Source organism: Prionailurus bengalensis, chromosome C1, assembly GCF_016509475.1.
Source record: "Prionailurus bengalensis isolate Pbe53 chromosome C1, Fcat_Pben_1.1_paternal_pri, whole genome shotgun sequence".
Taxonomy (NCBI): Eukaryota; Metazoa; Chordata; class Mammalia; order Carnivora; family Felidae; genus Prionailurus; species Prionailurus bengalensis.
In genome coordinates this window covers 171,872,580-171,899,502 of record NC_057345.1, presented here as the reverse complement: position 1 = coordinate 171,899,502, position 26,923 = coordinate 171,872,580, and the positions used below count along the sequence as shown (strand labels likewise).

At 37.1% G+C, this 26,923-nt stretch overlaps 1 long non-coding RNA gene across 1 annotated transcript; it reads right to left on the bottom strand.

The window, feature by feature from the left end:
• Positions 1-2,135: 2,135 nt before the first annotated feature.
• LOC122479702 lies at positions 2,136-18,028 on the bottom strand. The gene is made up of 3 exons (XR_006296409.1): positions 18,018-18,028; positions 16,276-16,284; positions 2,136-2,266 (listed from the first exon to the last, which is right to left on the bottom strand). It is a non-coding gene; the product is annotated as an uncharacterized LOC122479702 (long non-coding RNA).
• Between the last annotated feature and the right edge of the window lie 8,895 nt (positions 18,029-26,923).

Sequence of the window (26,923 nt, the reverse complement as noted above, 5' to 3'; positions counted from 1 at the left end):
ATACTGCCTACAACAGACTCATTTCAGCCCTAAAGATACTTGCAGATGGAAAGTGAAGGGATGGAGAAACATTTATCATGCAGATGGATGTCAAAAGAAACCCAGAGCAGCAATGCATATATTAGACAAAACAGACTTTAAAACAAAGACTGTAACAAGAGACAAAGAAGGACAGAAGGACGCTATGTAATAATAAAGGGGATAATCCAACAAGAAGATATAACAATTATAAATATTTAAGCACCCAAATATTTAACCAAAATAGTTAATAACAAATATAAAAGAACTAATCGATAGCAATACAATCATAGTAGGGGACTTTAACACCCCACTTACAATAATAGGTCAGGGGCTCCTGGGTGGCTCAGTTGGTTAAGTGGCCAGCTTCTGCTCAGGTCATGATCTCACAGCTCAAAGGCTCGTGAGTTCGAGCCCCACATTGGGCTCTGGGCTGAGAGCCCAGAGCCTGCTTCGGATTCTGTGTCTCCCTCTCTCTCTCTCTGCCCTGCCCCTGTTTGTGCTCTGTCTCTGTCTCTCAAAAAAATAATAAATGATGGACAAGTCATCCAGACAAGCAACAACAGTGGCTTTGAATGACAGACTAGACCAGATGGATTTAACAGATATATTCAGAACACTCCATCCTAAAACAGCAGATTACACATTCGTTTCTAGTACACAGAAAACATTGTCCGGAATAAATCATATATTAGGCCACAAAAGAAATAACAACAAATTCAAAAGGACTGAAGTCATGCCATGCATCTTTTCTGACCACAATGCTATGAGACTAGAAATTAATCACAAGAAAAAAATCCAGAAAGAGCACAAATACATGGAGGTGAAATAACATGCTACTAAACAATGACTGGGTCAACCAAAAATATGAGAAGAAATCAAAATTTACATGGAAACAAATAAAATTAAAATACAATGGTCCAAAATCTTGGGAAGGCAGCAAAAGTGGTACTTGGAGGAAGTTTATAGCAATATAAGTCTACCTGAAGAAGCAAGAAAAATCCCAAATAAACAACCTAATCTTACACCTAAAGGAGCTAGAAAAAGAAGAACAAACTAAACCCAAAACCAGTAGAAAGAAGAAAACAATAAAGATTAGAACAGAAATAGATGATATAGAAACTAGAAAAACAATAGAACAGATCAATGAAACCAAGAGCTGGTTCTTTGACAGATCAACAAAATTGATAAAACTCTAGCTAGACTCATTGAAGAAGAAGAAGAAGAAGAAGAAGAAGAAGAAGAAGAAGAAGAAGAAGAAGAAAGGAAGAGGAGGAGGAATGAGAGAAAGAAAGAGAGGAGACTCAAATGAACAAAATCACAAATAAAAGAGGAGAAATAATAACCGGCACCACAGAAATATAAACAAGCATAAGAGAATACTATGAAAAATTATAGGTCAACAAATTGAACAATTCAGAGAACTGGATAAATTCCTAGAAATATATAACCCACCATAACTGAATGAGGAAGAAATAGAAAATTTGAACAGACCAATTACCAGCAAAGAAATTCAATCACTAATCAAAATGATCACCCCCCCCAAAAAAAATCATTCCAAAAAAACAAAATTCCAGGACCAGATGGCTTCAGAGGTGAATTCTACAAAACATTTAAAGAAGAGATAACACCTATTATTCTCAAATTATTCCCAAAAAAAGAAGAGGAGAGAATGCTTCCAAATTCCAAATTCATTCCATAAGGCCAACATTACTCTGATACCAAAACCAGGTAAAGACACCACAAATAAAGAGAACTACAGGCCAACATCTCTGATGAATATAGATGCAAAATTCGTCGAGAAAATACTAGCAAACCAAATCCAACAATACATTTAAAAAAAATCATCCACAATTTATTCCTGGGATGCAAGAGTGGTTCAATATTTGCAAATCAACCAACATAATATATATCACATCGGCAAGAGAAAGAATAGAAACCATTTGATCATTTCAATAGATGCCAAAAAAGCATTTGATGAAGTACAACATCCGTTTATGAGAAAACTTTCAGCAAAGTAGGTTCAGAGGGAACATACCACAACATAATAAAGGCCTGTTATGAAAAACCCACAGCCAACATCCTACTCAATAGTGAAAAAAACTAAGAGATTTTCCCCTAAGGTCAGGAACAAGACAAGGATGTCTACTCTCACCACCTTTATTCAACAAAGTACCGGAACTCCTAGCCACAGCAATCAGATGACAGAAAGAAATAAAAATAATCCAAATTGTAAGGAACAAGTAAACTTTTCACTCTTTGCACATGACATTATACTATATATAGAAAACCCCAAGAATCCACAAAAAAACTACTAGAACTCATATGTAGATTCAGTAAAATTACAGGATACATTATCAATGTAAAGAAATCTGTTGCATTTCTACACACTATTAATGAAGCAGTAGAAAGAGAAATTAAGAAAACAATCCCATACAATTGCACCAAAAATAGTAAAACACCTAGGGATAAACTTAACTAACGAGGCAAAAGACCTGTACTCTGAAAACTATAAAACACTGATGAAAGAAATTGAATATGACACAAAGCAATGGAAACACATGCCATGCTCATGAGAAGAACAAATAATGTTAAAATGTCTATACTACCCAAGGCAATATACATATTCAAAGCAATTCCTATCAAAATACCAACATCATTTTTCACAGAACTAGAACAAACAATCCTAAAATTTATATGGAACCACAAAAGACCCCAAATTGCAAAAGCAATTTTGAAAAAGAAAAGCAAAGCTGGAGCCATCACAATTCCAGACTTAAAATTATATTACAAAGCTGCAGTAATCAAAACAGTATGGTACTGACACAAAAATAGACACCTAGAACAATAGAACAGAATAGAAAAGCTAGAAATAAACCCACAGTTACATGGTCAATTAATCTTCAACAAAACAGGAAAGCATATCCAATGGGAAAAAAAAAACAGTGTCTTAAACAAATGCTGTTGGGAAAACTGGACAGCTAATGCAAATGAATGAAATTGGACCACTTTCTTATACCAAACACAAAAACAAACTCTAAATGGATCAAAGACCTAAATGGATTAAAGACCTCAACTTTCAGATGAGATCTGAAACCATCAAAATACTAGAAAAGAACACAGGTAATTACTTCTTTAGCATCAGCCATAGCAACTTCTTTCCAGATATGTCTCCTGAGGCAAGGGAAATAAAAGCAAAAATAAACTACTGGGACTACATCAAAATAAAAAGCTTCTGCACAGAGAAGGACACAATCAAGAAAACTAAAAGGAAACCTGTGGAATGGAAGAAGATATTTGCAAATGACATATCTGACAAAAGGTAAATATCCAAAATATATAAAGAACTTATACAACACAACACCCCCCAAAAAATAATAATAATCCAATTAAAAAATGGGCAGAAGACAAAACAGACATGAACGTCTCCAAAAAAGACATCCAGATGGCCAACAGAAACATGAAGATGCTCAACATCACTTACCATCAGGGAAATACAAATCAAAACTACAATGAGATGTCACTTTACACCTGTCAGAATGGCTAAAATTAAAAACACAAGAAACAACAAGTGTTGGTGAGGATGTGGAGAAAAAGGAACTCGCCTGCACTGTTAGGAAAAATGCAAACTGCACAGCCACCGTGGAAAACAGTATGGAAGTTCCTCAAAAAGTTAAAAATAGAACTAACATATTTACCCAATAATCACGCTACTAGGTATTTACCCAAAAAATAAAAAAAAAACACTAATTCAAAGGGATACATGCACCCCAATATTTATTGCAGCATTATTTACAATAGCCAAATTTTGGAAACAGCCCAAGTGTCCTTCAATAAATGAATTGATAAAGAAGATGTAATAAAGAATTGATATATATATATACAATGTATATACACATTCACACACACACACTATGGAATATTATTCAGTCAAAAAAAAAAAAGGAGAGTATAATGCTAAGCAAAATAAGTCAGAGAAAGGGGCACCTGGGTGGCTCAGTCAGTTAAGTGTCCAACATTGGCTTAGGTCATGATCTCACAGTTTGTGAGTTCAAGCCCTGCATCAGGCTCTGTGCTGACAGCTTGGACCCTGGAGCCTGCTTCAGATTCTGTGTCTCCCCCTCTCTCTCTCTGCCCCTCCCCGCTTGTGCTTACTCACTCTCTCTCTCAAAAATAAACATTAAAGAAAAGTTAAAAAAAATAAGTCAGAGAAAGACAAATATGATTTCACTCATACGTAGAATTTAAGAAACAAAGCAAGCAAAGGGGGATAAAAAGGAGACAGATAGGCAAACCAAGAAACAGACTTAACTATCGAGAACAAACTGATAGTTACCAGAGGGCAGGTGGGTGGGGGATGGGTGAAATAGTTAATGGGGATTAAAGAGTACATTTATCATGATGAGCACTAAGTAATGTAGAGAACTGTTAAATCACTATATTGTACACCTGAAACTAATATAACACCACATGTTAACTATACTGGAATTAAAATTAAAAACTTATGTACAAAAAGGTACAAATTGCAACTTAGGTGAAGAAAATAAGTGGACTTCCATTTTAGCCATTGTTTTAAAATAGTGTCAGGGCAAACCTAGGATAGCTATGTTAAGATGGTTGATAAAGAAAATTCATATAAGCCAGGATTTGGGCGAAAACTCCAGCATTCTATTGACCATGTACAGCACATGAGTAATATGAATTTTTTTCTAAGAAGATATAACCACAATTGTGTTTTTGGCAGTAATACTCTTGCAAGTATTTCAGAGATTATACATGATATTTTCTTGATATGACAAAAATGGAAATCTCTTGCTGAAACACATGTAAATTTAACCTCATAACCAGGCTAATGGTAGTAACATCTAATGTTAAAACAATTTAGGGGCGCCTGGGTGGCTCAGTCGGTTGAGTATCTGACTTTGGCTCAGGTCATGATCTCATGGTTCATGAGTCCGAGCCCCATGTCGGGCTCTGTGCTGACAGCGTGGAGCCTAGAGCCTGCTTCAGACTCTGTGTCTCTCTCTCTGCCCCTCCCCTCTCACGCTCTGTCTCTCTCTCTCTCTCTCTTGCTCTCTCTCTCTCTCAAAATAAATAAACATTTAAAAAAAATTTTTTTTAACAATTTAATTTAGGCAAAATATGAAATGTACTAGCAGAGTTAAGCAAAACAACTAATTTAAGCAAAATAGAAAATGTACTAGCAGAGTTAAGCAAAACAACAGAAGATTCTCAAAAAACAGATCATGGTCTTTGACAGAATAGAAACAAAATTTTAATTTGAACTCTCTAGAGTATTTTGTATGAATTTGTGCTTGACCAACAATTTTGGGAAAAGCTGATTAGAAAAACCAAACAAATCTAAATTTAGCTTATAATAACATTTTTTTTTTACTTTTAGAGAAAACACTTTTTTTCTGAATCAAAACAAACAGCCTGTGAGTATACAACAAAAGTGACATTCCAATAAAATATAAAGAAAGTAGAAGAGAAACATTTGTATGACTAGGAAAGTGAGGATTTCTATGTATAAAATTCCAACACCAATTTCTAGAGACTGTTTTCTGGATCTTATAAGTGAAAGCACAAGTTTCATTCTTTATAATATTCCAGCATTGAAAAATACGAAAAAAGATATTAAAATGTTATATGGCTCTAGATATTGATTTAAAGGATGATGAAATTACAATGTAAGTGGTAGTGATTTATATGATAATGTGAAAATATTTTCTGCAATAAAGATAACATATGTGAACACATTAAAATGCTTGAGCATGTTATGTATAAAACATGGGTCATTTCTAAATGCTTTAAGAATTTCAACTGCAACTGCCTGAGTAAGGGATCCACTTAGTAAATTAAGCAGAACCAGAAACTGAAAGCCAATGGTTAGAGAAAGAAAAAAATAAAATAATCAGTAAAGTCTCTGTGAATCGGGATAATAAGAGGTAGAGCTATTCTCCAAAAACACTCAAAACACACACAGCTCTCTAGCTAGGAAGGTCTTTTCCTCATGCTTGGGGATATTTCTGCTTCCATGCATTCACCAGACTCCTGCATGTATACATTGAGTATCTGCTGTATCCCATATAGAATCCTAACACTGAGTATACAGGATGACATCTAGAAGCTCACAAACAACAGGAGGAACACGCAACAACATTATAGAAAGTCCCATAATAGACATAAGTATAACAAATGTGGAATGCAGAGGTGCCTGGATGGCTCAGGTTAAGCATCTGACTTTGGCTCAGGTCATGAGCTCACAGTTTGTGGGCTCAAGCCTGCATCAGGCTCTCTGCTGACAGCGCAGAGCCTGCTTCAGATCCTCTCTCTCCCTCTCTCTCCGCCCCTCCCCAACTCACTCGCTCTCTCTCAGAAATAAACATTTTCAAACATTTTCAAAATAAACACCCTTTAGGGGCACCTGGGTGGCTCAGTCGGTTGGGCGTCCGACTTCAGCTCAGGTCATGATCTCACGGTCTGTGGGTTCGAGCCCTGCGGCAGGCTCTGTGTTGACAGCTCAGAGCCTGGAGCCTGCTTCGGATTCTGTGTCTCCCTCTCTCTCTGCCCCTCCCCCTCTCAAGCTCTGTCTCTGTCTCTCTCAAAAATGAATAAACATTAAAAAAATTATAAAAAAATAAAAAATAAACACCCTTTAAAAAAGGGTGAAAACCATTTATTAAAGAAGGAGAAGAAGGAGGAGGAGGAGGAGGAGGGGGAAGGGGAGAGGGAAGAGGAGGGGGAGGAGAAGAAGGAGGAGGAGGAGGAGGAGGAGGAGGAGGAGGAGGGGAATGCTAAGGGGGTACTCCTCAAACAAACTGAATGGCTAACAGAAGGTTACCTAAAGTCACTTGATTTCAACCTTAAGTGATGAGTGAGTTACCCAAGTGAAAGAGAGGGATAGAATGTTTAAATTAAAGAGGATGTACAATAGCACTAAAGCAAGAAAGACATTGGTACATGTCCTTTGATATGGCTGACACTTAGGTGTATGCAAGAAAGTGACAAGGGATGAGTCTTGTTTACACAGCCAAGGAGATCAAAACTGGACTTCATCCTGAAGGTTAAGAGGGAATTTAAACAGGAAACCCTGATTTTAAACAAAGAAGTGTCAAACTAAGATTAGTTTCGGAATTTTCCCTTCAAGACAGGGTTCAGGATGGCAACGTAGGAAGAACCAGAATTCACCTCGTCCTGTAGACACAACAAATTTACAGCCACATATGGAAGAATTTTCCTATGAAAAGGACCTGAGAACTAGATAAGCAGAACCTGCACAACAAAAGACAAAGAGAAGCATGAAAAAAGGTAAGAGGGTTAGAGATACAGCCTTGCCAGGACCCACCCCAGCCACAGTGACCCCACAAGTGAGAGGGATCTCACATATATGCAACACTCCCTCCAGGAATGAAGGGATTGTGCCCCACACCAAGGAACACAACCGCAAGGGCTGGCACGAGAAAAACAAGCCCAAAAACATCTGGTTTTGAAAATCTATGCGGAATAAAACCAGGAGAATCATAGAACCATAGAGAACTGTAGAGACCAGAGATCCCACTCTTAAATGACTCATGAGCAAACTAACCCTGAGATCCAACACAAAAGCAACATATTGAAAAACACCTAGACCATAATAAGGGAGACACACCTACTGGTTTTAAAGCAGATGCCAAAGAGGTAGGCACCTTGCAGGGACTTTATCTGGGACTGAAGTGCTGGAGGATGCCAATTTTGCAATCTCATCCTAATTTTTTGGTGACAATGACACATATATATGTACATATGTACATATACTTATATGTATTATATAAAATACTATTCAGTCATAAAAAAAAATGAAATCTGGTCATTTGCGACAACATGGATGGACCTAGAGGGTATGATGCTAAGTGAAATAAGTCAGAGAAAGACAAATACCATATATTTCACTTATATATGGAACTTAAAAAACAAAACAAACAAAACAAAACAGAAATATACTCAGATACAGAGAACAAACCAGAGGTTGCCAGAGGGGGAGGAGGATTGGCAATATGCAAAATAGGTAAAGGGAATTAAGAGGTACAAACTTCCAGTTATGAAACCAGGGGTGTAATATACAGAATATGGGAACATTGCCAATAATACTGTAAAAACTATATAGTGACAGATGATAACTAGATCTATCATAGTGATCATTTTGAAATGTATAAAAATATTAAATCACTATCTTTTATATATGTAACTAATATAGTATTTTATGTCAATTATAATTCAATTAAAAAAAGAATTTTCCCTCCAAAAATACCCAGAAATACCCAGGGTAAACGATCTTTGAAAAGGAGGTAAAAAAACAAACAAAAAATTTTGCAATCAACTAGATGAGAAATGCTTCCCCAAAATGAGGTAATAGCAATGGAGACCATGAAGGTGGTAAGCTAATGTTTAAGAGAAAGAAGCAACATGGGGTGCCTGGGGGCTCAGTTGGTTATGTATCTGGCTCTTGACCTCAGCTCAGGTCATGATCTCACGGTTCATGAGATCAAGCCCAGTGCATGAGATCATGTCCTATGTTGAGCTCTGTGCTTACAACTCAGAGCCTGCTTGGGATTCTCTCTCTCCCACTCTGCCCCTCCCCCGCTTGCAAGTGATCTCTCTTTCTCTATAAATAAATAAATACATACATAAATACATAAATAAACAAATATTTAAAAGGGAGAGAGAGAGAGAAAGAGAGGGGTGCCTGGGTGGTTAGTCAGTTAAGCGTCCAACTTTCGCCCAGGTCATGATCTCGTGGTATGTGATGTGAGTTCAAGCCCCACGTAGGGCTCTGTGCTGATAGCTCACAGTCTGGAGCCTGTTTCTGATTCTGTGTCTCCCTCTCTCTCTGCCCCTTCCCCACTCACGCTCTGTCTCTCTCTCTCTCTCTCTCACACACAAAAATAAAAAATAAAATAAATATTTAATAAAAGAGAAAAAAAGCAATAAATTTTGATAGTTGGCAGTATATAAACCAAAGAAGCTGAGTCTAGAATGACTCCTTTTTTCTGACTTGAGGGACTGGGTAGGTGGTAGTTCCACTTATAAAAGCAGAGAATAAAGAGAGAAAGTTGGAATTTAATTTATAATAACTTTATTTTAATAGAATTTCATATTTTATTTTGTCCTTCTTTTCCAACTGAATTTCCAATATTGCTTCTTTCACTGACTTGATTCAATGAAGTGTCCACCAAATCTTTATGCTAGGACTCCACAGGAAGCATCTCAAAATACGTAGGGTGAAATACTTGTGGATCTGTGGACTCAAGTTGTTGTCAGCAACAGAATTGTCCTCATTAATGAGACAAAATAAAAACTCGCTCTTACTTTTCTTTTTCCATAACATATATAGTTTGGCGCCAAACATAGTCACATTCCTTGTGTGAAAGAATTCTAGGTAAAAAAAAATCCTTCAATCAAAATTACTTATTTCTCTGGTGCTGTCATAAATTTGCAACTGTTTTGGCAGAATGCTGAATTTTCCAGGCAATAAAGCCAAAAGGTTACTAAACATGAAGATGCCAACTGTTTTTCTTCCTTTGTTGATTCTCCTCTTGAAACTAAACAGACATCGTATTCTCTGAAACCTTGTTGTTATCAGTCAGCTCCTTTCATGCCATACTTCATACCATATGCTTCTCTAGTAAGTTTATTCAATCATTTCAAAGGGCAACATCTATTCCTTTCCCTTCTGCTCAAAATCTTTGCATTCTATAAATTTCTATGATGATCCAAGAGCTAGAGAAAATAGTAATCAAAAATCCTCTACATAGGAAATAGGATCATGACAAGTGAATGAGACTTATCTGTAATTGCACATTAAAACAATCTAGAGGAACAAAACTTGAAAAGAGAAGAGATTAGACAAATATCTGCTAATGATACATAATAATAAGTTCCCATCAATCCTGAAAATGATTTCACATGGAAGACAAAACTTCTCAAATGGAGTAATAGATCAATACATTTTAAACATGATATTGAACAAAAGAACAAGTACAAAAATATTACATGCAGTGTAGCTCCATTTGCATAAATTTCAAAAACTATATTCTCTAGGAATGCAGGCATAGGTGGTTAAACAATAAAGACAAGCAAGGGCAAGCTGATCACAGAAGTCAGTGCAGTGATAACCTCTAGCTAAAACAGAGGGAGTATCTGGGCAGAGTGGCTTCTTGAAAGCTGTTGTCCTAATTTTTGACCTAGGACATGATACGGCTTTGTAACAATTCATTATACTATACTTTGATGTTTTTTGCATTTGTCCCTGTGAGCGTTATACTTCATAATAGGAAGATATTTTTTAATTAAACAAATAAAAGAACACAGCATAGATATGTCCACTAAGGAACTTTTCTTTATAGGTATCATCAATCTATGAAAAGTTCTTATCTAGCAAGTTTGCTGAAGCAGTTTCAATGGAGTCATTCAGAAAAAAAAATTAGATAAGGCCATGAGGGACAATATACAACAAAACATAATGAGCCAAAGACTTTTCCATTCTTCTGAAAAATATTTCTTATATGAACTTTTTTTAAAAATAGGAAGTAAGAGCTTGAAACTCTACAAGGTTGTATAATTCTTCAACAGTGAATATGTTGATCTGTTTAATTCTATTACCTCAAAATTGCTAAATCTCAATGTCCTAACCAGAAATTCCTCTGAGGGGTGCCTGGGTGGTTCAGTCAGGTAAGCATCCAACTCTTGGTTTTGGTTCAGATCATGATCTCACAGTTCATGGGATTAAGCCCCAAGTTGGGCTCCATCCTGACAGCATGGAACCTGCTCGGGGTTCTTTCTCCCTCTCTCTTGGCCCCTCTCCACTCACACTCATGCTCTCTCTCTCTCTCTCTCTCTCTCTCTCTCTCAAAATAGATTAATAAATTTAAAAAAAAGAAATTCTTCTGAAACAAAGTAACTTTTGTTAATTTAATGTTAAAAGATACGTAATATTTTACATATTTCCTATAAAATACTCTTATTACAGGTTTAAGCCACAATGCATATGGGTTCAGCATTTTCACTGTGTTCTGTATCATTCTATTTACGGTAATATGACCAACAAATCTAGAATTGCTTCCATGAAAAAGCGAATTAGCTTTTTATCAAAAAAAATCAACTGTTACTATAATAAATAAAATTTAAATGAACTTTGAAATGTAAAGACTGAAAATAATTCTCAGTAAAAACAAAAGCAAACACCAAAGGTTGTATTGGCACTTTACCTTGCCCCTCTACCACCATTCCATGATTCCTTCAGCATCCATCAATCTAGCCTAAATAGAACAGTTAGAAATAAATAAATAAGCAAGAAGAAATGTGACTGATATAGGTCTTCGAGGCAAGACTCAGCACTCTTTCCTACTGTATTCATGTCTTACTACATCTGGAAAGTATTTGCTAAGTACACATCAATCAATGAGATCATTTATCCCCAATATTCAGTAAACATGCTATATTTTAATAATTAATACCTAGTTTTGTATTTTTCAGGCAAAAGATCAAGTTGTATTTGTCTATTTTAGATTATTCTCCAAAATCACATCAGCATTATCAGATAGTTTATAAAAATCATATCTAATTTAAAAAATTCACTAAATCCTCAATCCTACAGCTTGCTAGTCATCAGACCATAGTCAATAAACCAAAGGGTTCACAGCTTCTCACTGAGCAAAAGCTTCTTCAGTGTTCATGCATATACATTGCTGCCTACAGTGTTTGGCTAAAATTTGCACCACTTGTCTCCTATCCTGCATCTAGGCCACATATTAAGTGAAAGAAAACAAACTGAAGAACAACAATATTTCCCCATAAGTTCAGTGCCCTTCATGAACTAGAAAACTCCCTGCTCCAGACCCACCAAATTCCAAAGACATTGAATAATTTCAGGTGAAATGAATGTCAAAGATACAAGGAACATAGACTGTCTGGGCTAGAAGGCACTTTTAAATCATCAAATCCAATCATCCATCCAGTGTAGAATATTCCAGGCTTTGCTTCAATGGAACTTGCAGATTTTCCATTACTGAGTATATATATAATTACATATGTTGAGAAATTTTGTTTGCAAATGATCATTTTAGCACTGAAGAAGGGATGGCTGATAGGACTGGTCAGAACTGACATCCATTGACATTGATTGACATCCCTGACATTCATGTTTTATTAGGAGCAGGGCCTAAAGGCAAGAAGTAGCCCCTCACTTCCTATCATTTTTTCCACTACCAGTGTCCTGCCCTGTGGTTGACTGCCTATTTGCCTATGACTGAATGATAAAGGAAGTTATACCCAAAACTTATTTCCAATTCAATGGTTAGGGAGCAGGAAGTCCCTCATAAAATTCCTGATCCAAGCCTTGCTCTCCAATCCAGTTTGTTTGAGATATTGGAAGAAAGTAATAAAAGCAATACTGTTCACATGTGTGTAGTAAGCCTTTTATATACACACCAAAATTCAAAAAGAAAGAAGGAAAAAGGAGAGGTGAGAGGTACCACAAACCCCTAACATACATGCTGTGATAGATATTATTCAAGGTGTCAATAATGGGATGATAGTGCCCCTGCCCTCAAATAATGTACACACTACATGAGGTACAAAGCATTATAGCTGATATGAGAAAACTGTATCCTGGATATAGTAGTCAGCTTTCTTTGGAGGAGTCATGAAATTTTGATAAGAGGTAGAATATTTGATCCAAATCCTGAGAGGTGTGTGAATACTCCAGGTGAATGAGAAGAGAAAGGAAAACCGGGTTAAAGAGACAGCATGAGCAAAGGCAAAAAGGCATAAACCTGGAGATGAGTGGAGGAACCAGGGTGGTTCAGTCATTTAAGCGACTGACTTCAGCTCAGGTCGTGATCCCGTGGTTCACAACTTTGAGACCCACTGAGGGCTCTGTGCTAACAGCTCGGAGCCTGGAGCCTACTTCAGATTCTGTGTCTCCTGCTCTCTCTCTGCCCCGCCCCTGCTCACACTCTGTCTCTCTCTCAAAAATAAATGAAAACATTTTTAAAAAAATTTTTTTAACTGGAGATGTGTGGGGAAAAAAATTTTTTTGACCTTTATGTACTACTGAACACTCTCACTTTTTTTTTGAGAGAGAGAAAGAAAGGGAGACAGCACACGCGAGCAGGCAAGGGGCACAGGGAGAGGGAGAAAGAGAATCGTAAGCAGGCTCCGTGCACAGCATGTAGCCCCACGCAGGGCTTGACCTCACAACCAGGAGATCATGATCTGAGCTGAAATCAAGAGTTGGGCGCTTGACCAACTGAGCCACCCAGGTGCCCCTGCACACTCTCACTTATGATGTATGAACTGAGGCCAAACTGATGGAATTTTGTTTACAAAACAGACTATAGGGGCGCCTGGGTGGCTCCGTCGGTTAAGCGTCCGACTTCGGCTCAGGTCATGATCTCATGGTCCACGGGTTTGAGCCCGACATCGGGCTCTGGGCTGACAGCCTGGAGCCTGCTTCAGATTCTGTGTCTCCCTCTCTTTCTGACCCTCCCCCGTTCATGCTCTGTCTCTCTCTGTCTCAAAAATAAATAAAACATTAAAAAAAATTTTTGTTTAAAAAAACAGACTATAAAGTTATGCACTTCGAGAGTGCAGAAACAACTAATAAATACTACAGGGTGGAAATAGTAAGTAGGAAGAAGTTTAAATATGATAATTTTCTCATTTTTCATATCAGGAGTTACTAGATAGGGCTCCTAACATAGCAAACCATTTTCAGGTTATTACAGGTCCTTTGATCTATTTCTGAAATGTTATAAATGTTTGAACCACTCTTCCCATTGCCCTTTTCCTCCATGCTTCCCACTTCTCGATGCATCCTTCAGTCACAATTTGGTAACTGTGAAGTCTTCCTTGATTCCACCTGTGGACTAAATGCCAAAAGCCACACAACACAATGCCTTCCTAGCTCCCTGAACATCCTCAAGCCAAAATGTATTACTCTGCTTTGGAACTGTCTGTTATCCATCTCTCCAATGACGCTGTAAGGTCCATGGGGACAGTGACCTTATCCTTCTTGTTGTACACCCAGGGACCAACTGTAGCTTGGCCCACAGTAGGAGCCTAAAAATATTTGTGGACTCAATGTTAATTGTTTAGATAATTAGTATTCGCAGAAGATACAGTCTTTAGGTAGAATATTTAATTATATTAATATAAATACAAACACATACAAATTATATATGTTGTGCTTTCAATAGCCAGAAACTATAAAATCCCAATAAAACTTTTTACCAGAGATGATTTTGATATCAATGAAACAGACTGAAACAGAGCTACAATATGCATCTTAACAGATAAAAATACTCATTAACAGGAATTCTTCACAGCTTTGCATATTTTTTAAATTTTTTTATGTTTATTTAGTGTTTGAGAGAAACAGACAGAGCATGAATGGCAGAGAGGCAGAGAGAGCAAGACACACAATTGGAAGCAGGTTCCAGGCTCTGAGCTGACAGCACAGAGCCCGACGTGGGGCTCGAATTCACAAACCATGAGATCATTACCTGAGCCGAAGTCGGACGCTCAACCGACTGAGCCGCCCAGGCGCTCCCATAGCTTTGCATATTTGATATCCAGTTGAAGCATACCTGTAAGGTGTTCCAGATGTTCATTGACGGAGTCTGCTCTTGCTACTTGGGTACCTATACCATCAACCGTCAAATATTTTTAGTATCATCCCTACATGCACGTAAGTGAAAAACATAGATGAGTATTTATGTCACAGAATGAGTTATGAGTAATGCCATAGAGTGCTTCAAATCCCATCATTGATTTTAATTTTGGCGCTTTTCAAAATGTATGCTGTGACTCCTGAGAGAGACCCAGTTGAGAGGTGTACAAGATCAACTGCCTTTCTCCTACCCTCAACCCTCTCTCAGAGCAGCCCACTCACCATGGGACCTCATCCTCCTGTCCCAATCATTTCCTTTCCACAGCACTAAATAACAAAACTGTTTCTCTTCTATTCCTTTCCTTATTAGATTAGGAAGCACTCACCCTGAGCTGTATGAGTGTGAGTGATGTTCATGCGTGTAACAAGAGTTGCTCGACTCCACAAGGATGGTACAATCTGGTAGAACTTTTTAAAGCACTCACTTAAACATTTACAAATGCAAATAACTATTAAGTAGCTATTAATTATCTGTCTTTATTGTGCTAAATAAGGCTGGCTATGCTCATTCACTGTTGGAAGTTGTGAAGACACATTCTTTCATTTTGTATCAATCTGCTCTTCTCGCCTACAGAAATCAAAGGCAATTAATAATTCTGTGTTATCTAAATTGGAAAGCCTTAATCTATTACTTTTCCATACTGAAGACCATGCCGTAGAGAAAAAAAAAAAAAACCTCAGTAAATATAAGTTGAAATGCTATTTATACATTCCATAACATATAAAAAAATGTTCCCATTTGGGGTCTTAGAAAACTGTGAGCCCCCAAGAAACTTTTCATTACAGTGTGACAGAAAACAACCTACAGCAAGATCACCCTCATATCAGCTGCTAAGTCAGGTTTAAGTTTTTCTTGTTTCATTTTGTTCTTAATAACTTCATCCATTTATCTACATTTTTATCATATGTATTGAAGTGGACCTTTTTCTGTCTGCCCAGTATGCTTTTCCTTTGGAGAATCACTTTCCCCATAGTAATCTTTGGTTCAATGATTCAGGTGAGACTGACCCAGTCCTAGGAAGGAACATATGCCCCAAGCCAGGACAATCAAAAAGGCCCCTGGAACTTCTGTGAAAGCTTTCTGTAAAGGCATTCGAGGTTCCTGTAAGATCATTAACTTAAGAACCATGCAATCAGAGCTGTAGGGACTATGTTTCTTACTATCCATAGCGTGTGTGCCCAAGAATGCGGCTAACACAGAGAAATGCAGGTTTGGGAGACAGTTCAAGAGTAAGTCAGTGAGAAATAGTGTCAACTAAATAGAGATTTTTTTATAAAATATCTTGCAAGTGCCACTTTGGAAGTTTTCTTCTCTTGTTGGAGTACAATTTTATATGTTTCAGAATTAGAAGATATCACATTAGCCACCCATAGTGACTGTGCAAAATAAAATGTAATGAGAAAAAGGAATAGAAATGCCTTGCTAAGAAGAGAGAGAAATGGGTTTATCCAAGAAACATAATTCCTACTTAAAGTTTTTTTCTGTGCATTAGCATTAGTGAAATCATGAAAGGCAGGGACATGCCCTTTCCTTCCTTACCAGTTACATTGCCATTCTACATAGAAAATTCTTAGGGCTTCCTGGAGACAGTCTAAACTGGGATGATGCCAAATGTGTAAAACAGCAAGCTGTCTAGCAAATTTGAGAGGTAAGCAGCCTGGCAGAGAGCATAGCAAAGTGAAGAGACCAAGAACTAAAGCAATTTCTTGAATAAGACTTTTATGAGAAAGCACAGAACCCAGCACAAAATAGGTATTCACTGTCCCATCTCTATTTTACTTAGTCCGTTTCTGAGGAATCGTTCATTTACTGTGTGGATTTATTCTTCCCTGATTGCTAATATTTTATTGCCATTTCTGAAAGGGCCTGATGAGCAGGAGGTCTTTGCCCATAAATTCCAGAGTAAATGCCAAAGAGTCTGTGAAGAAACAAGGTCACACACCTGGGATAGCAGAATTACCTGGGTGGTATATCTTCTAAGGCAGATCTGGGTCTGCCCTTGGTGACACTGCACTGTCTGCTGAATCACATAGTACTTTCACTTGGGTAAGGGGTGAGAAGACAGTCAATGTGGGCAGACAGAACATGTTGCATGGGTACAGAGGCCTTGGACTCTAGATAGGAAGGAGATCAATCAGCACACCTAAATCTGCAGCAGGGACTTGGGTAGGAAGTGTTTATGATCCCCGCTATAAAGTCTCCTCCACCACATACTAAAGGGCTTGCGGGAAGAAAAGGAGAAGCAATAATTCAGCAGCAAGCAAAAGCAAAGCAGACAGCCAGCAGGAAAAGAGAAAAAACAGGGTCCATAAATTCGCAATCCCTATTATGATCAAACTTAAGAAAACTCTGGGCTCCAAAAATTCTTGAACTTGTTGAATTTGAGTGTGATGAAACATGCTATTTCCAGTGTTTGACCTTAGAACTTTGTCCCTTTTCTGGTTTGAACAACAATGTCATTGAGCTGCCTGCCAGAGACATGGCCAATTAAATCATTCCTTAAGAGCCATTAGCATGGCAAAAACAATTGTTACCAAGGTTAATTTCTTTAGCAACCTTTAAATTTATTTTAGACATAAGTCACCAAGTATATGTCAATAATTATTTGATTTGTGGATGTTTCTGACAAAACAGAAAAAAAGAACTGTCTTCCAAGATACACAATGATAAATGAAAAACAGACCAAAAGGATGACTGGAATATTCCTTCTCATCCTGAATAGCACAACTTAAAAGTCATCAATCCCATGGTCAAGAGACTATTGCCGTAATTTCCATAAACTTTAAACTCGATCATGATATCACTCTTATTTGATGCAAAGAAGTGAATACATAAAAGCAAACAAATGTACCAGTGTCACAGAGTAAACTAATGAACAGAGATAGTTAAACAACATCACAGGTTTTCATTATAGGAAACCAAAATAATTAGCAGTTTTCACTGAAAACGCTTCCTACTTCTTTTACAAATCATTAAACAGAGGCACATTGTCATGAAGTTACTGCACAATTCTATTTTTCTTTCATAATGTTCTTTTTCTTTTTGCTGTTTCAAAATAATGGCTTAACAAGTCATTAACACTTTAAACCTCATGTAACTTTTTCACAGTTTAAATTCAGTATAGGCACACTCATGTTTATAAAGGAAAGGGTCAACGTAAGGTGAAACAAAGGCAAAATGCTGATGGAAAGTGTGGGATAATGAGAAAAATCACCCTCCAAGGAACTTTGTTGGATTTTTAACCCAACTCCTTTTAGGACTGTCCCACCTTGAGATGCGTTAATGGACTTTTGCAAATCTCCTTAAGTCACTTTATGTTACGTGTTATACACTCCTGACAGTATCTACATTTTCTTGTCTCTTTAGATGTCTACTTACGTCTGAACAAATTATTAATGTTAAATTATAACCGCACATTTCAGGATCACCAAGTCATAGCCTCTCAGAAATTACAAACGGGAGCTATGCCCATCTCTCATAATTTCAGAAATTAAGCAAAACTATTCATTCAGTTTAAGGGGATCAAAAGCAGATCCATGATCTTATGGTAGAAATCCAAGTTGATATTACCTTGAGAAATTTTACCTCTCTTAAGCAGTGCCACCAGATGAACACAACACACCATACTTAACTTGATTGAAGTGTGGTAACTGTCATTGAGGCTACAGCCCAAAATATAATGCATAAATTACCAGAATATTAGATCTATGGTCCTGCTAGCAGTATCTACTGAACAACAACACAAGTATGGCCACTGAAGGAAAAAAAACAAAAACAAAAAAACAAAACACAAAAAGGACAAAAACTCAGAAGTGCAATCAGTCTCGATTTCATGCAAGGAGAATCTGCCCCCTCACTGTACCACCACTGCCACTGCCCCAGCTCAGACCTTCATTACACATAACTGACTTATCCCAAGGGCTTCCTAATCGGTTTCCAATGCTTCTTTATACCCAGCCTGGCTCCCCACCTCTACTCTCAATCCATTCTGCGTACAATAGTCAATAATATTATAATGACATTATATGGTGACAGAAGGTGACTACAGTTAATTGTTGTAAGCACTGAGGAATGTATAGAATTGTCAAATCAATGTGTTGTACACCTGAAACTAATGTAAGATTATATGTTAATTATACTTCAGTTTTAAAAACTCAGGGGCATCTGGGTGGCCCAGTCAGTTAAGCATCTGACTTTGGCTTAGGTCATGATCTTACAGTTCATGAGTTCTGGCCCTGCATCAGGCTCTCTGCTGACAGTACAGAACCTGCTTCAGATCCTCTGTCTCCCTCTGCCCCTTCCCTGCTCATGCTCTCTCTCTCTCTCTCCCTCTCTATCTCTCTCTCTCTCTTTCTCTCTCAAAAATAAACATTAAAAGATTTTTATAAAAACTCATTTTTGAAAAGAGATTGTCTTACCATTCCCCATTCCTTGAATCTCCTCTTTAGAAAGAGAAAGAAATGATAGATGATAGAGATAGATAGATAGATAGATAGATAGATAGATGATAAAATACAAAATAGAATGGGCAACTGCGTAGGACTTTATATCATGTAGTTTTTCATTCAGTCTCCCTTCTGGCTCCATCTTATTATTCAAACTTTATTTTCTACTCATACCAGATTTATCTTTTTATTACTTACTTTGGTGCATTGTATATATTTTGCAATTTGCTTAGAATCTGATTGGGTGTGAATTTATTAAATAATTATCCATTTAGGTCAAACTCCAAGCTACCCATTCTGTAAAGCTTTCTTATTCTCCTCCAGGGCACTAGTCACACCCCTTTATGTACTGCATCATTTCATAGCTGCCTCTATTCAAGCATTTACCCATAATGTTGTAATTAATTACCAGTTCCATTTTTAACATTTTAAAAGTTTTAATGTCTCTTATAACTTAAAAAATCAGTTATATACCTAATTACATACATAATCAATTAAACGCCACATTATACTACATACCAATTACATATGCCATATTATTTTAACTGGCATGACTAGGATAAGAGGGTAAGAGTCAGGTCTGACTCCAAAGTTTGTATCTTAACAATTGTGCAGTACTTTTCATGAGCAAAATCATCCACAATTTAATAGAGAAATTTCCAAGATTGCTAATGCCAATTAAGACTGGATCTAAAAGAATAAGTAATTAATAATTCATGCCCAATCACATTCCAAAAGGATTCCAAGCAAATTTCAAGTTGTCCTCAATCATAAGGGACACTATTATTTCAATAATTTTTCCATAATCAAGAGAAAATTATCACATAAAATAATTATTTTCCATTATAAGACACATCACAAATTTTTAAATGTTAAAAATACTGGGTCAGGGTATGTCTTAAAATTGAAGAAATACGGAAATCACTTAAATAATTACAAGTGTGCAAGTCTACAAAGAAGTACAGAGAGCTATGAAGGCACAGATAAAGGAGGGACAGGAGGGCATCCCTGCAAATGCAGCATCTAAGTCGAAACTTAAGTACCTGTAAGGGAAGACAGGATCGGTGGTGTTGACCACATGGAAATTTGCAGCCTTGGCAGAGTTAATGACAATTACACAAAAAGCATTAAGAGCAACAGTTGTACCAAAGCGTCCAGATGAGGAGACCAAAGTAGAAAATGTCAGCATACTTGTATCTGAGTATACTAACCCTGAGGGATTCCTCAATGCTATTTGAGCACTGACTTGACTCAGAGCTATGGAAACCTGGTTAGTAATTTGACTATTCAGATGAGATCAGTTATATTCAAGTCCTGGTGAATCCTGGGACCCAGGGTTACATAAAGGTGTATTGATCGTCACCATTATATTCCAGGACTAAGAGGAGGTTACTCTAGGCTCTTAGCAGAGAATTTCAGTTTTTAAGATGATAAGACTTGGATCTTGGGAGGAAATAGATCATCTCAATATCTAATAGGTAGAAATTTTAACTTTGGAAAGTTCATTAGGTTAGACATGCCCATTTTAAATTGCATTACTGGGGCGCCTGGGTGGCGCAGTCGGTTAGGCGTCCGACTTCAGCCAGGTCACGATCTCGCACTCCGTGAGTTCGAGCCCCGCGTCAGGCTCTGGGCTGATGGCTCAGAGCCTGGAGCCTGTTTCCGATTCTGTGTCTCCCTCTCTCTCTGCCCCTCCCCCGTTCATGCTCTGTCTCTCTCTGTCCCAAAAAAAAATAAATAAATAAAATAATAAATAAATAAATAAATAAATTGCATTATTTTATAGCTACCAGAAGAAATCAGCCAAAATTGCGTTAGGCATGTCCAGCTTTACTATTCAAAATCCTTTTATACAAACTTGTACCTGTTTTTCTTGAAACATAATAGTTTTCCCAAACCCACAGATGTTCATGTCCAGAAAAATTTCTGTGTCATAATTTACAAACAAGAAACTAAAGTCACAGGAAAAGAACAGGGTTAGGAAAACAATAGCATAGCTAAATCTTTAAGAAGCAAAAAAAACCATTATATTTGTAAAACAAAATTACAAAAACAGCATAACCATGATGTTCACCATGTATTTTACACATCTGATTTAGCAAGGATATGTATTGTACCCTTGCATGCTGTAAGTTTTCAAAATCTTCTTTTCCCCATCTCTTTTCTCCAGTATTAATGACATGCTTATAAATTAACTTAGCTTTGTTGCAGATAACATAAATACTTTGAAGAATCTTTGTTCTTTGTCTGTGACTACATCTAAATGATCATGGTCCTTTCAATTCTATGACTCAAAACAGACTCCCAGACCTCCACCGCCAGCGTTCTGGTCTCTCCAGGCTCCCAAGCCTCAGAAGGTTAGCTCACTGAAGCCTCAACCAAGTAGCCTCCCTTCCTCCTAGAGGCTATGGGGGAATTTTCTAAAGCCCAGTATTTCTACTATATGTCTTTTAGTGACTTTCTCAGCTGTTATAAAAATGTCTGTTCCTTTTCTGTCATTAGCTTTACATCTCTTTTTAACAGCCCCAACTGCCAGTTACCTTTTATCTAATTATCCCTAAAATTATTGCTCATAATTCACATACAATTAAATCCCAAATCTTTTAGTTGCTGGAAGGAGCTACAAAGTAACTTCATCTGGTCTCAGATTTTTATATTAGGATCTCATGTTTAGGGAGATATTGTTGTGTCAATCCTGCTATATGCTTACTGTGCAGGTGTTAAATACATGCCAAATAAACATTCCTGGAAAAATTCTTTCTAAACATCTCCACTGTTGGCTTTTTCCATTTTCATTTAATAAAAGAAATAGATGTCACAGGCTCTGAGATACAAAAATTAGGAAATCCTAGGAGAAAACTATGGTAATATAAAAGACAAAAGTTATCATTAGATGTAGGGGTCCAGACTTCAAGTCTACAGATCTGTTTATCTACTTACAAACTAATTCCAAAAAAAGTTAAGTACTTAAAAACATTTATTCAACCTCATCACCAAAATAAGAATCAATATTGTAAAACAAGAACTCTAATATAATTTTTTAAAAATGGAATAAAATATTTGATAAATGTATCTGGGCTTCAAAAAGTTCTTAGAGGGGTGCCTGGGTGGCTCAGTCTGTTAAGCATCCAACTTCAGGTCAGGTCATGATCTCACCATTCGTGAGTTCAAGCCCTGCATTGGACTCTGTTGTCAGCATAAGACCAGCTTGGGATTCTCTCCCCCACTCCATTCACTCTCTTAAACATAAATAAACTTTTAAAAATTTAAGTAACAAACAGTTCTTAGATGTTATCTTTAAAACTCTTGACAGATCTATATTCTTTTCAGTCTTGACAAGCAGTCCATAAAATTTAAGAAGTTATTTACAAATGTAGAAAATAAACTTCATTTCTGTTGATTTACATGATGATGTCTAATATAATCTATGTATAAAATATTTTCTATCATTTCACAATATAAAGATACGTAAAAAGCAGTAGGAAGCTTGAAGGCAATCAAAGTTGTAGAAATTAATTCCAAATATGTTCTAATTACAGACATTAAAAAAAGAAAATGAAAAATTATGTTAACTTCGAATGTCAAGAGTTGACAGTAACCCTACTAACCTTAAATTCTCCACTTATCTAAAGCTATAACATACTTCACACCTGTCTCTATTCTTACCAATTTAAAAAAGAAAAAAAAAACACTATGCTTATTTTAAAGACTCTTTTTTCCAAACCAGTTTAGGAAATGAAGATACTGTGTATGCTTCAAATAATCTAAGTTAGAATTACTAAGTCAGTCCTCTCTGAAAATAAATCTCTTTGTCTACTTGTCAAAATCTATTTGTTTTTAATTTGGGATGATACTTCCTAGAGAAATTAAAGAACATTCATCTAATTCCTTTACATTCTTATTAGGAATTCTGTTTCGAAAAATAACAATGAAGGGGTGTCTGGGTTGCTCAGTCAGTTAAGCCCCTGGACTTCGGCTCAGGTCATGAGCTCATGGTTCATGGGATTGAGCCCCACATCAGGCTCTGCGCTGACAATATGAAGCCTGCTTGGGATTCTCTCTCTCCTGCTCCCTCTGGCCCTTCCCTAGTCACTCCATCTCTGTCTCAAAATAAATAAATAAACTTTAAAAAAAAACAGTGAATATAGAGAACAAACAGTTATCAGAGGGAAGGTGGGTGGGGAGATTAATGGGAATTAAAGAAAGTATCATGACAAGCACTGAGTAATGCATACAATTGTTGATTCACCATATTGTACACCTGAAATCAATATAACCCTGTTATTTTTAGCTATGCTGGAATTCAAATTAATCAATTAAATGTCAATCACTTGGGAAAAAATAGTAACTGAAAATTTAACACCATAAAAAAAAAATGAAGATGAAACAAATCAAAGAAAAATTGATACTTCCGTCAGTAAAAAGTTATCTGTTTGTACCTCTATTTAAGGTTGTTTATTTGGCTGAGTTTTGTTTGTTTTCTTGGGTTTGTTTCTTTACTTTTTAGGAAATACAGAAAACCACCAGACCAAGTTCTAGAAATGTCTCCTACCCACACACCCCTACAAAATTGGGAAACAAGTTTTAAGAGAATTCCTGGGCCCATTCTAAAAGGATTATTATACTTCTTCCTCTTTCAACAGAAAACTTTAAAAATACAACACTTTTAAAATTAGCCACCTCCTTCTTTTTAAAACTGAATTCTTGCCTTATACTTTTCTGATTGCCCTGCTTCCAGGCTAGCCCATAGCCCTCAGGGCCTAGACTATCCACACTTTTCCCCCTGCTCCTTCCCCCTGGAGGCAGGGATTTCTCAAAACTCTCCCACTCCACTCCAGTCCTCAGTTTAATTCCACTTCCAGATCTCAGCTAACACTTTTCTATGCAGCTAATTGTGGAATCTGTGTCTTTAGCTCACGATCTCTTTACTGAACATAAGGTGTCTGTCTACCTTGTAAAGTGTCCTGTCTCAATGTTACCCTCTCACCTAAAGACCAACAAAACAATCACTTTCCCCTCAAAACTGTCTTCTCCTTCTGACTTCTCTTTTTCTGCTCATAATAGTTCCTTTCTCATTTGTTTTCCCCATTAAGGCTCCAAACTTCATTCTCCTTTGCCTGCATCTTCTCTGCTACCTCCCGATCCCAGCTGTCATCTTCTTTCAGTCTTTCCTTCAAGAGTTCTCACATGAGGGCACTTGGGTGGCTCAGTCGGTTAAGTGTGGGACTCTTGGCTTCAGCTCAGGTCATGATCTCACAGTTCGTGATATCATGGTTTGTAAGATCAAGCCCCACATGGAGCCCCCCGTGGTGCTGGCAGCATGGAGACTGCTTGAGATTCTCTCCCTCTCTGCCCCTCCCCCACTCATCCACTCATGCACTCTCTCTCTCTTTCTCTCTCTCTCAAAAATAAAGAAAATAAACTTAAAAAAAAAAAGGAGGGGGGGTGCCTGGGTGGCTCAATTGGATAAGTGTCAACTCTTAACTTCAGCTCAGGTCATTATCTCACGGTTTGTGAGTTTGAGCCCTGCATAAGGCTCTGCACTGATGTGGAGCCTGCTTGGGATTCTGTCTCTCCCCATCTCTCTGTCCCTCCCCTACTTATTCTTTCTCTCTCTCTCTTAAAATAAATAATTTTTAAAAATAAAGAGTTCTCACGTCTATACCTTTCTTTTCATTTCCATAACTACCATGTCTATTGGGCTCTCATCATTAATATCTGAACTGTTTCAATAACCTCCAACTTGATCGAGAGAGAGAGAGAGAGAGAGAGAGAGAGAGAGAGAAAGCAGGAAAGGGCAGAGGGAAAGAGAATCTTAAGCAGGCTCCACACTCAGTGAGGTTCCCCTCACTTATATTAGTTTCTCACATACTATAATCAATCCTGCTCTCCACTATAAAACAAACATCACTAAAATGTCACCATGGCTTCACTCTTTAGTTAGATTTCCAAGCTTCCCTTCCCAATACTTTCCAACTGGAAAAAGTACCTACCTCATTCTTATTGTCAAATCCCCAAAGTACTAATCCATCCTATTTGGTCCCTTTTGAAAGCCCTTCCCACACCCCTTACCTAAATCCTGTACAGCTTTCAAGGCCAACTCAGATGTGTCCTCCTCCATAGCTTTTTCTCAGAATACAGTGACTTTGCCTTCAAAGAATAGATTGCATTAACAGTCTGACCAACTCCTGGGACAGTTCAGAATGGTAAAACAGGAAAACACTCAACTACGCACCAAAGCATTCCAGTCTAAGCTCAACTCTGCTATTCATCTACCTATGGGCTCCCATTACAAGTCACTTTTCTTCGTCAAACTTTGGGTTCTAACCTAAAAAAAAAAAAAAAAAACAAAGAGGGAAGGACTAAAACAGATCTCAGCTTTAAAGACGCAATGACTGACCTGCCTTATAAAACTCTAATCTTGAGTGTGAATTGAAACTTTGTGATAAACCTTATTTCCAGAAGCTGACTGTGTTTTAGAGAAAAAGAATTTTTTTCTGTTTGTTGGTGCCACGGTGCCTAATATCATACTTTGCATTCTGTATGCCCCTGAGAAATATTTTGCTGATTGCTGAGTAAGAAACCTGTTGAAGGTAGCATGCTTTCTGAATTAAAAGAGCCCAAACTAGAACTCACAGCCTTTGATGCCCAGCTCTGAGTTAAATGCTCTAAGTATGCCAACCCATCAAGGAACAATTCTTCTCACAGCCTTCTGTAAAAGCAACTATAAGTAACTAAAATCAGTATTAGAATTAACACTTAGACTCTAGGACCCCATTATAGGAATACTGAATTTTAAGGTGATTTTCTGTCACTTAATAGCCATATAAGTTAACTTCTGATGAGGATCTTCTTACCTGAAAAACAGGGACTGAAAACTATCTGCCAAGTTTATTAAGAAAAAGTAATCTGTAAATGATAAAATATTGGGAAGTGCAAGGTTATTATGATCGTCTAATAAATCCAAAAGGCGTCCTGAACTTACTCTCAGGTCTACAAAGACTAAACTCAACCACCCAGACCTTCTGCTAACAAAGGTGTGGTTGTGCTCATTCATCATCAGTGAAATCGCTTAAGGATACGTATTTCTAAACAAAAGAACTTTGTTGCACAGAAGGGAGAACAGGTACAATCTTCCAAATGGAGAAGCTTTTCTAAGAAAACTGGATCAAAAATTCATACTTTAAGCCAGGGAAATCTGAATTTTTGCACTCTTCTGAGATACAGACGCTAACATTTTTTGTGCTTTTTAATTTTTGCCAAGGCAACCAAATCATTGGTTTTAGAAAGTCAACTGTATAACATGGTTAAAAAAATCAATTTGTTCAAAGCAACTATTTATTTTTTCCCCTCAAAGGAATTACATGCATGGGTTATTTCATGACATGTAAGAAAACATCTTTCATTTTTATGATGTATATGGCACCACTTGTGACTTCGGTGCTCATGTCTTAAAGACTATAACTTGCTCATAAAAATAAATCAGATGTTTCAGCAGAGCCATGTAATGCTGCTGCCGTCTGCTTACCCCCTGGACCTAATGAGGCATGAGACAGGTTCTGAGAACAATCAAGTTGTTTACTTTCCTCCGGCCAATGAAGAACAACAGAAAAGTATTAGAGTCTGTATTCATCTATATCATAGAAGAAATGGACATGGGGGAAAACAAAAGGTCTTCAATATTAAAATGCCAGAAAGTGGTTTCTATAACAAGACAAAAGTAAGTGATGATGAACAAGAAGGAATTAG